The sequence below is a fragment of the Phalacrocorax aristotelis genome, chromosome 2 (assembly GCF_949628215.1).
Source record: "Phalacrocorax aristotelis chromosome 2, bGulAri2.1, whole genome shotgun sequence".
Classification (NCBI taxonomy): domain Eukaryota; kingdom Metazoa; phylum Chordata; class Aves; order Suliformes; family Phalacrocoracidae; genus Phalacrocorax; species Phalacrocorax aristotelis.
The window spans coordinates 119,924,473-119,936,923 of NC_134277.1; positions in this window are offsets into that span (position 1 = coordinate 119,924,473).

Genomic DNA, 12,451 nt, shown 5'->3' on the forward strand with positions numbered 1-12,451 from the left:
GAACGATGGAGCAACGCACAGTGAGCCTGGACATCATTAAGTGACCAGTGCAAGGGTCAGCCACATCTTCAGTTCATGCACAGGTTTAATTCAGGCATGGATAAATCATACCTGTCTGAGTAAGCACCCACCCAACAAAGGCACCAGGGTAAGAAGCATAATGTTAGAAGCACAGTCACTTCAACTTTATAAATAGTCAGAAAGAGCCATCTATGGAGGCTTATCTTTGAGTTGCCTTGAGCAGGTGACACTATTGACTATATATGTATTTGGGATGCTTACATTAGTCAGGTGATATCAATGCAGGCTTTGGAGGGATATAAAGGAAAGCTGGTCCACAGAGCGTGCATGATAGGCTATTGGAAACAGGCTGCCTTGTACCAATAGCAGACACACAACTTATTAAATGCTGCTCAGTCTCTGGTTGTCCACTTTAGGCCCTGAGGGGATTTATTTCTTGGTTTTAGGGATGTGAGAGATCTCCATCATCTGTTCTTCAGCAAGGCCCTAGCAAGGGTGGCTGTTTAGGTCTTCTGGTAGTGTTCAAATTCACCTGTGTCAGGAGAATAAATTAAAAGCATGAATCACATAATTTAGGGCTCTGACTTCATGGATCTGTATTGAGGCCTCCTGTAGAGGCACTTCTTACTCTCCTTGATTACATAAATTAAGAAAACCCATTTCACCCACAGAAGCAGATTTCCCCTTATGGAACCTGTTTCGGAGTTCAGTGAACTCAAAGATATCCTTTCCCATGAATTCAATAATCTCTGGGTCAGTCACTTCCCAGAGATGAAAGACAGAATCCAGAACAACTGGAGAGATAAAACAAGCTGATCTTCATTTCCAGCAAAGCACCGCGTTCATCCTTAATGGTGCATAATGACTGTTATTTACAGGAAAGGCTGGCTCTTGATTAAAAGAAAAGTTTAGTAGTCATTCTTAGAAGGTATGCACTTTATTTTGTTGTGTAAGTCTCCATCATTCAGTAGGATGCCAGTAAATGACCTGGAGAAGGTGACTAATGAACTACTTGCTGCTTCTCATAGCAGAGTGCATTCAGTGAAATAATCAGTCCTCATGTTTAAAACAACAGAAGGAAGAACTTTTTCACATTGCACATAACTAAATCTGAGGAACTCATTGCCAGAGGATGTTTTGGTGGTATAAAAGTGTTAAAACAAATTAATGGAAGAAAGATGCATCCAATAATGTTAGGCATAACTGTATGGATGCAATTTCCAGCTCATGAAGTTCGTAACCACCAATGACCCTTTTCTGTAAGTTCCTTTCTGAACTTGGCTATTACACTAAGCAACTGCTATTGGCCACTCTTGAATGCAAGCTGTTAGGCTAGAGGGAACTTTGGTCTGATGTCTACGGCTAGTGATGTGATACATTCTTATGTCATTACCTCCACTTAATATTGTTATTAAGACATCTTCTCACAAATTCAGTATACAAGAGTAGAATATGCAAAGATCTTCAGCCATACATAATGCTTTATAGACTTTTTCTGAAACATAAAAACAGTTCAGATGCATACATTACTAGTGCTCATATAAAACCAGAAAATAACAATGCCATTGCATTAAAGAAGATGATGTGTAATGCGTTATGTAAAGAAAATGTAAACCAGAATTCTTACATTGTGGAAAACACTAAAATATTTATTTCAGGCTTTTTTCCCAAGAAAACAAATAAAAAATCTGACATCTTAAAATATTTTTTGTGGGTGATATGGAAATTTGTGATCATTTCACAAAAGCTGGTTGTTGAAATAGAAAGAACAGGGGTCACTAAGGAATTCAGTAATTTTTATTGGTCACAGAATATTGAAATACCACGGTTGTCCCTCTTCAAAGGAAAAAGAAAATAGCATTAATTTTATTTGGTGATTTCCTTGTCTAATTACTAATTTTTAATAAAGCACTGTATTAGAGAGGTGGTTTTGACTAGATACTGTTTGCAGTGATATGTTAATGATGATTGCTGGACCATATGGCTTCCACTTTCTCATTGCCTCAACACTCAGATGCAGGGTACACCAGAAAGATCTGCTCTGCAAAAAAGACATGGGTATCCATGCACCAAAATAATCTGGAGGGGCAGGGCAGCACCTGAAGTCATTATCAATGTAGCGATGACTAAGACAGCAAAAAAATCCAAGCAAATGGGTACTTCTTCAGGGAGCCAGTTCATACTTGAATAAGGCTGGATTCAGAATGTGTTTGTGCTATTTAGTCATGCAATTCACACACTAATCAATGCCTGAGCAGTCAGATTAGACAAGAAGCTGCATGCTTTGCTTGTGGCTCATATGCCTGCTCTATACAGTCAGTTGAAAAGAAGTGATCATACTCCCAGTAGTGTCATGACAGCTCGCTTATTAGTGCTATGGACGTGTAAATACTCCCTGAGTCTCAGCAAAGGCAGCAGAAGACTACTGACCATGCCCTGCAGCAGCGTATACAAAGACCTGATGATTGCTATCTAAAACCTATGTTGGATTTCTATAATCGCCTTCAGGCATACTCCGTTAATTAGAGTACAGGCTCTAAGGGCTAGAAGGAAAGGCATTGGTTTGCTTTCTCTCATCTGTCCTTCCTTTCTTCCCAGGAAGAAGGCACAGTTGAGGGATTAGCTCTGCTCCCACCACATGTGAAAGCCTTGCAAGGGGCACTGGCCCAGCAAAACTCCTGCTGCCTCTCCTTTAGCTCCACTGCAGCAAGAGCAGGAGGGAGAGCAGGCCTGTCTGTCTGTCTCTCACATGACTTGCAGGTGGAAACAGATGGCCAGAGCCGTACATAAACTGGGAGGAAAAGATATTCTCAGATTATGCTAGAAATAGAGGTGGAACAGGGTGCCATACCAGATAGCCTAATCAGGTATTTCATTCCTAATTAAAACCAGAAACAAGTGAGTGAGTATGTACGAAGTGCTAAGATTGACAAGCAGTCTGTTCTGAGATACGTCTGATGTTAGCCAATGGAGATTAGGTTGGGAAAAGTTCATTAAAATGCCCTGCCTTTTAAAACCCACAGGTGAAAAACCTTAAGATGTCTCCTTTAAGCTGCTATCCAGAGTTAGACAAAGCATGGCAGTGCCATTGCAGGTGCCTGGCTCCAGTGCCGCTCCAAACACACAGCCCTCCTCAGACCCATCATCTTCACCAGTTCTTGCCCTCAGCACCCTCTCGTCTGCCATCCTGCTCAGCAGCTTTCAGGGGGAAGGATCCAGGTGCAGAACTTGTGCAGGGTGCCTGAGATAACACAGTTTTCCAGACAACCAAGACTTTGCTTGAGCCAAGATGGGAATGTGACTTTCGATCACATTCTGTTGGCGAAAGTGGAAAATAGTTGAAAGTAAAACTAGGATGAGAGCTCTATGCTTCAGGGGTTTACTTGCCTTTGGGCACTGAAGGCAGTAAGACTGGATAACAATATAACATTGCTCAGGGTTTTGACTCCATGGGTGTTTTGGTGCAATATATTTAAATAGAGATGGTGAGTTTGCTTGTGTGAGTTTAGACATACATTCCTGGTTCATTTGGGGCTGATCATGGACTTGAAATATATATATATGTAAAAATATGTGTATAAATATATATATGAATATTTATCTGAAAAATCCAAATTATCCTGTCATGAATGTTGAGCTTTGCAAGCTTATACACAGACCTTATCCTTGCTGTTTACTTCTCCAGTTCTTAAGTGGTATGTGTCCTTGCATGCCCTCCACCTGTGAAGACAGAACTTCTGCAGCATGCGTGAGGTAGCACCACCATTCAGAAAATAGTTTCATTTAAGGTAAGATGGGAATTTTTAGCTGCAACTGATATCAAAAGGCCAAACACTCGTACCTTTGCGTCTTACTAATATCCACATTGCAGAAATATGAGATGTCAGTGTAGATTTTTCTTTTTAGTTGAGAGGACAAACTGCAAAATTGAACCGAGTACCCCGCATTTTTAACAGCACTAAAAGTCAGTGAAATTATTCCTAAAGCCTAGAAAAAAATCTCCTTACCATGTGCAAAAGGTTAGCAACTCAGCTGAGGGAGGCACAGTGGAAGAGTGACGAAGGACTCCAGACACAGTTTTATAACTGTCTATGCCCAGGCATACATCTGCTCTTCACTTGCTTATCTGAAGTCAAACCTGTTGAAAGTGATATCTAACTTTGCACCATCTCAAGCAAATTCACCTTTAAATCATATAAGTATAGGGGTTTATGCTTTAGATTGCCAAGCCAAGATTTTCTGGTTGGGTTTTTTTTCTAGTGGCTGCTGAAGTTAGACTCTTAAAATCATCTTTTGAAGTGATGCTGTTACCCAACTCAGTTTCCTAATTAGCAGGCCTGATTTTAGCAGCACTAATCTGGTGATCCTTGACATGTTTGAAAGTCATGCCACTTAGATGCTTGGACATGACTTTACAAACCTGTTACTTGATAAGAACTTTCAGAGATGTTGCTTGAAGTTGAGCCTCCACTTGTCACAGAATTGGTCCTGGGTAGCTCCAGATTGCTCTTATAGTTCCTAGAGCTTCTTTCTTTTCTTGCTTCTTTGGCTTTTTTCTCCCTTAAATCTAGGATTATAATTGTTCTTTGTCCCAGCACAGAGGTTCACTTCTTTATCTGTAAGCAGGATCGTTCATGAGCTTTCTAATACATTTTCAGTTAAGCAAAATACATGGTAAAAGCATATTTTCCAAATGAATGTTAGTGGTTTACTCTTTAGCCACTAAAAAGCCTGATCTAAACAGTAAAATATAGAATACAGTTCAGACATTAGGGTAAACATTGATTTAACCACCCTACTATTCTCCAAACCTAGCTTTAACTTCCCTCACATGCTCTTCCTTCTTTTGTTTTTTATTTTTTGGCTTCTGTGGATATAATATAAGCCTTCAGCATTATTTAAATTCCAGAAATGTAATCAGATACCACTAATTATCTTTCACACAACACTGATGATTCAGAAAACCTGAAATAAATAATTGAAGAGATAATAAAGTTAAAATATTTGCAGTTTAATATGAATAGTAGGGGGGGTTTTTTGTTTAATAAGCTATAATGGCTGAAAGATGTCTGGAACCAAATGTATATAGATATTTTCTTTTAGAGGTAAGACAAAAGCCTTTGGAAAGTGCTACATGCTCTCTGAGGGAAGCAGCGGAACGATGTTCCTGAGACACCATTCTTTCTCTGCTCTGCTTCTTTGTACACACCATGTACATACCCATGTATGTACATGGATACAAGGGGCATAGTATCACCTGAATAATTATAGACTTGGTTTACAGCATCCATATAATGAATATATCATTTATTCAGAAACTGTGGTATTATACTGACCTATAAAAACAATTTAAAGTGCATCCTCAATTCAGAGGACAGAAAGGAAAGCAGGATTACAAGTGGAGAAGTGGAGTTCTGACTGCTTTAAAATATTGGCATGAGACTGAAAACTCTTTTTTAAAATTGTGAATCTGTTTTCTGCACTGCGAGCTCCTCAGATGGGAGACCATGTCAGTGTGAGTTATTTAGCAACAAACACAATGGGACCAGATGCCGAGGGCAGCCTCTGGGCAGTCTCTGGGCAGTCTCTGTGTGCTACTGCAACACACAGGTTCCATCATACTAGTTATGATGTGACTTCAGTTTTGGTTTTGATGCCAAATATAATACAAAATATAATACAAAATACAGCATTGCCCTTCAATAAAAAACACATTTCATGGCTTCCGATGGATGTTTCTACTAACATTACAGTCTCTTTAGTTCTGATGATTTTTCATTATTTATCTAGCTGCCTATACATATATTTCCCAGGTACTGCAAAGACCAACTTTCCAATAGCTTTTAATGAAGTAAGATGTTTTATGAGATAATTCTAGAAGCATACTGGGTTTTCTTCACTTTTTTTTTTTACAAATCTGCTTTTTACTTTTTCATGCATTTTATGGTGAGAGACTGATTGCTCTCCAGTGCTTCTGAGGTCAAACAAATGACAGTGTCTCCTTCACTCCTGAATCTATGGCATCTGTATTGTGAGTTTGGTTCTTTGTCTCCAACCCTACAACAGAATAGAAACTTGTGGTGGATTATGTCCAGAAGCTTCAAAATGCTGACAAGACATTGGCACAGCACAGGACAGTACATCAACTTCACCCATGCCCAAAGCAAGTCAGGCAAGTTACCAGCTGAGATAGATTTATAAATTGACCAGTCTTCAGATAAAATGGTTAAGCCATTGTATTAGATTAATAAGAAGGAAGTTAATTATATATTGCAAATGATGTTTTAACTGTTGTGAATATTAAAAAAAATTAATATATTCCATTTATTTTACACTCACATAACCTTTGCTTACTGTATGAATTGAGCAGGTTTTCTTTCTCCTATTGTATCAGAACTTTTTATAACTTTTTTTTCTCTATTTAGTAAAGTAGGAGGAACCAGACCACTGTACAGGCAGCTTTGTTTTCTCCATGCAGCATCCCAGATTTAGTAACCTGCAGTGAAGCAGCACACAGGTCCTGTTGCTGACCTGTCTAACCTTCTCATACTAAGATCATTTCCTCAGCTCAGCAACAGGTATACCCCTCTGGTTTCAGTTCCCTGCTCCAAGGCTTCTTGTCCTCATAGCTAAACCTCTCCAAAACAGCAGCTCCAAAAACAATGTCAAAGGCTGAAGCCAGTGAAGATACAGATTCATAACGACTTTGCTAATCCCACCAGGAATACAAGATGTTCATAGAATCACAGAATGGCTTGGGTTGGAAGGGACCTTTAGAGGTCATCTAGTCCAACACCCCTGCAGTGAGCAGGGACATCTTCAGCTAGATCAGGTTGCTCAGAGCCCCATCCAACCTGGCCTTGAATGTTTCTAGGGATGGGGCATCTACCACCTCTCTGGGCAACCTGTTCCAGGGTTTCACCACCATCACTGTAAAAAATATTCTCCTCATATCTAATCTAAATCTACCCTCTTTTAGTTTAAAACTATCACCCCTTGTCCTAATCACAACAGGCCTTGCTAAAGCAGTTGTCCCCATCTTTCTTATAAGCCTCCTTTAAGTACTGAAAGGCTGCAATAAGGTCTCCCCACAGCCTTCTCCAAGCTGAACAACCCCAACTTTCTCAGCGTGTCCTCACAGGAGAGGTGCTCCAGCCCTCTGATTAATTTTGTGGTCCTCCTCTGAACCCGCTCCAAAAGGTCCATGTCCTTTCTGTGGTGAGGGCTCCAGAGCTGGATGCAGCACTCCAGAGTGGAGTAGAGGGGCAGAATCACCTCCCTCGACCTGCTGGCTATGCTTCTTTTGATGCAGCCCAGGATTCAGTTGGCTTTCTGGGCTGCAAGTGCACATTGTTCGCTCATGTCCAGCTATTCATTCACCAGTACCCCCAAGTCCTTCTCCACAGGGCTGCCCTCAATCCCTTCATCCCCCAGCCTATATTGATATCATGGGTTGCCCTGACCCAGGTGCAGGACCTTGCACTTGGCCTTGTTGTACCTCATGAGGTTCTCACAGGCCGACGTCTCCAGCTTGTCTAGGTCTCTCTGGATGACATCCCATCCTTCTGGCATGTCAGCTGCACTGCTCAGCTTGGTGTCATCTGCAAACTTGCTGAGGGTCCACTCAATCCCACTGTCTATGTCATTGATGAAGATATTAAACAGTCCTGGTCCCAGTAGAGACCCCTGGAGGACACCACTCGTCACCGGTCTCCATCTGGATGTTGAGCCATTGACTACTATCCTCTGGATGTGACCATCCAACCAATTCCTTATCCACTGAACATTCCACCCATCAAATCTGTATCTCTCCAGTTTAGAGAGAAGGATGCTGTGGGGGACCATGTCAAAGGCCTTCAACTTCATTAGTATGAACTGTAAGTCTCTAGCTTTATTATTTTCTGTGATACCTAAGCAAAAACTGTGTAGGAGTTACTGAGTATCTCCTTCCTTTTGTTTGACTTTGAAGTAAAAGTTAAGCTAAGTTTTGTTCATGATGGATGCATTTAGAATTTCTCTCTGTGCTGGGAGGCCATTGCCTTCACCTTCCTCCAGCACTCCTGCCTACGCCTCAGCGCTATGGTCCTGTGCCTCTCTATGACTCTCTCTGGTGAAAATGAGATAGGAGCAAGGCACAGTCCATTGCCTACAGATACTCATTCGCCAGAAACAAAAGCAAAATCTAGTCTGGGCAAATACCAGAAACCTTTTATACACAACTGCAGCTACTGCTGTGGAGCCTCAGGTTGTTACAAGGCCAAGGCCAAGCACCCTTGGATCTTGCAGGAGGGAGTGGGAGACACTGCATCCAGGGTGTTTCTGAAAACCAAATAGAGGAGGCATTAATCAGCAGTAAAACCCAGAAAAGGAAATTAAGGTAGTCATCATCCCCATCTTTAAAGAATAACTTGTGAGATTGGCCATTGCATATGAAGCTTGCCACTTGCGCAGAGACTTCTTTGATCTTTACTGCTCCTGACTTGCTGTTGTTTTCTAGACCCTATCTGATGTCTATTACCCTGCCTTCAGTTCTTTCTCTCTAGATACTGAAGACAGTCTAAGTAAACTCAATGAGAGAAAAAAAATCTGCTGATCATCTTTTCCTCAAAGAGGTACAGTGGCAGCAAGCAAGGAAGCTTAGGATGGTTCAGCGGTAAGTGAATTTAGACACATACCACAGACATGTTAGCTCTTCACTGGTCTTCCACCTGTGCACATACTGACCAATCATTTTCTCTTGAGGCTATGAGGACAAGATTAATTCTGCCTCCTGAATTAACTCTTCCTCAGGAGATAATAGTGGATAAGAGAGGATGACTTTGGGGTTGAGAGAGATGGGGAGGGCTGTGTGCCTCTTAGACTTTCTTGACTTTCCACCACGGTACTTGAAGACCTCTGAAGAACTTCACTGGTCATACCTGGTGTATTCTCTGATATCACCTCCCAGCTGCTGCCACCATGGGCATGTGCCAGTGAATTTTCTATTCTATACCAGAAGTCTGTGCTTTGTGGCTACAGACCTGCCTTACACAGAAGACTCAAAGGAGTGGCATGGTGTCATGGTTTATCCCCAATCAGCAACTAAGCACCACACAGCCACTCGCTTACTCCCCCCACCCCAGTGGGATGGGGAGAGAATCAGGAGAGCAAAGGTAAGAAATCTCATGCGTTTAGATAAGAATATCGTCATCATCACCATCATCATCATCATCATCATCAGAAGAAGAAGAAGAAGAAGAAGAAGAAGAAGACGAAGAAAGGAAAAGGAAAAGGAAAAGGAAAAGGAAAAGGAAAAAAGGAAAAGGAAAAGGAAAAATAAAAGGAAAAGGAAAAGGAAAAGGAAAAGGAAAAGGAAAAGGAAAAGGAAAAGGAAAAGGAAAAGGGAGGGAAAGAGAGGCAAAACCCAGAAAAAAGCCCAAATGATGCAGACTCTCATCACTCTCAGACTGATGCCACCAGTCCCTGAGCTGTGATGACCACTTCCTCCAGCCAACTCCCCCCAGTTAATATACTGAGCATGACATCATATGATATGGAATATCACTTTGGCCAGTTTGGATCTGCCTTCTTGGCTGTGCCCCCTCCCCTCCCGGCTTCTTGTGCCCCCGGAAGAGCGTGGGAAGCTGGAAAAGTCCTTGACTAGTGTAAGCACTACCCAGCAACAACCAGAACATCGGTGTGTTATCAACGTTATTCTTATACCAAATCCAAAACACAGCACTATACCAGCTACAATGAAGAAAATTAACTCTATCCCAGCCAAAACTATGACCCATGGTTTGTACATGGGTCTTGGAGAGTTCCCGGGCTGTGCAGCCAAGCCCAGGAGCTGGGAAGTGCTCCTACGCTTGTCATAGCAGAGATACAGCATGAGCATTAATACTGACTTTCAATGGTGGGACTCATCATTCAGAGGGGGTCATGCAGGCAACATTAACCTGCACGTAAGCCTAGACCCTACTGAAAACCCTACAGTCAGTCCATCTGGCTTCACTAGAAGATAAATCTCCCTAGCTGTTTATTACAAATAACAGGAAAAACATACCCGAGATTGGTAGAATAAGAAGGCAGCCAGGAGATGCTAGCTCCCTGAAAAAGTAGCAGATGACTGTTACCCGGGGCACTTATGAATCTGAACATTTTTCTGTTGCTGTTGACTCCAAAAGTTTGACAGAGAAGGCAGGCATCATCTCAGAGTAAGCAATTTCATGACTGCATTGCTCTAATCATTCTCATTTCTGCATACTTTGTTGTTCTTCTTTACCTTCTACTCCTTGCATCATGTTTAATTTTTCTAGTTTTGTTGCAAGGCTGTCTCTCTGATTATATTCCTAGGTTTGCCCCACACATCTTCAGCAACTCAGAAATGGCAATATCATCATCACGATTATTATTATCAACAGTTACTAATAACAGCAGTAAGCTGAAATGAATAGGCTGCAAAAATCATCTATTCTGAGGAAACTGAAAAATTGCCTTTGTCATCATCCTGCCTAAATCAAATTTTAACATTCAATTTCATATCCAGACAGATGGGTTGATAATATAAGGCATGGTGGTGTTAATCAGGCTGATAACAAGAGATACTACCCATGCTAGCAACTTTTTTTCTGAGAGAGAAATTCTTTTGGACCAAAATGGATGCTTAGCGCTCAGAAATAATCTTGACAGGAGAAGTCCGTACTCCATAAAAGTTTTATCAGCAGCCACAGTGATCCCGCTGATATTCAAGTGAGATTCCCAAAACATGTCAAAACATGAAGTATATGATGAAACACAGGCCTGTATATCATAAGCATTGCAAAGTGCATCCGTGTGCCTTACCTGTCAAGTAATTCCCAGGAGCTCCAGCCTCATAAATGTAAAATAAGATCTGTCAGAGGTGAGTGCATACCCATATGCCACTTGCAAGATATCTTAAAGTGCAGCAGGTGAGACAGAGTGCTATCCCTGCTTTGCTGAGGTATTCCAGACAAGTCACTTCATCTTGTTGTACCTTGGGTTCCTCGTATTAAAATATGGCAAATGGTGCCAACTTCATCATACACTGCTTTGATAGAGCTAATGGCATTTTCCCATTTGCCTTCTGTTGCTGTTACAGAAACTCTTTTTTTTAGCCTTCCATGTAGGTCTGAATATAACTTTGATAAAATAAATTAAATCTACATTCCTGTGTGCCTGTCAGAAAACAGATAGTTTAGGAAAGACTTAGGCTGGCTTCCACTTTCAGAATGGAGGTCTGTAATAACTTAGGGATGACAAATCCTCCAGGTAACTGCTGGGGAAACATGCTTCCTTTAATCAAGGAGGAAAGGCTAGAGCAGAACAATTATTTAAGTTGTTGGGGTTTTTCACTTCCCACACAGGAGACTTTCACTCAGGGCTAAGTCTGAGACCGCAGTATTAGGGGGTGTGTTCATGGTTATCTCATGTAGATCCAAGCCCTTGCTACAGCCCAAAAGGGCTGTCCTACACATCCTCTTCCCCTAGCTTGTCACCCTCAGCTTTTCCTCCCTGCCATCATCTACTGTGGATGTTTAGCATCTTTAAAAAATGCTGGGTTTAAGCCATTTAGGAAACCTGAAAATTATTTGCAACCTCTCACACAATTGAGTATATGCATGTTTCTTACAGTTGTGGGTAATATAAAATTGTATAAATATGTATGCTTAGTTAAGAAATAAAAACTGCAAAAATATTTAACAAAACGTCTACAAAAAAAAATCAGAAAGCCAAAATGAAACTCCCCCTAAAAAAACAGACTGAAGCAAAGCCAAAAAAAAAAAAAGAAGGTAAACTGCAAAATAAATATTCCTAAAAAAGAAGAACTTTACAAGATGAGATCGATGTTATAAAACTGAAAGCTAAAGGGAATATACTAGAAGTGATAAATCTTTTACTTTAAAAATTCAGTTAAGACATCCACATTAGCCTGTTCTATAATAGTCTAATACAGTCATGATGAATTGATGAATAAGTCAGTTCCGGGTTTATCATCCCAGACTGTACTATGCTTACTTTTAAAGGCACATTTAGTTTCTTTCATGTGTTTTCCCTTTATAGTACAATTCTTGTGTTAAGGTTGTGAGCTTTAGCCTACAGGAACATTAATGTTAGCCATCTTTGAAAATACCTGCAGCATACGTCTGACTGAGATACCTGGTCTGACACCCCATTTCCCTAAGTCGTTTAGCATTCCCACTTGGTAACCTCATTACTCATCCTGAAGGGAAGGGGCCTTGGGAGCTGGTTTAGCTCTCAAGGATTAGCTCTCCTTGAGCAAAGTTTTCCAACAGCCTCCACACTAAAGCAAGTGCTGGAGATCGATTTATGCCAGTAGGAATTTCTTATCCGCAACTCAGTTACCTCTTCATTATCAGTGACTACCTCCTCCTTCACCTGTGACACAAACAAGCCAACAAAATCACAG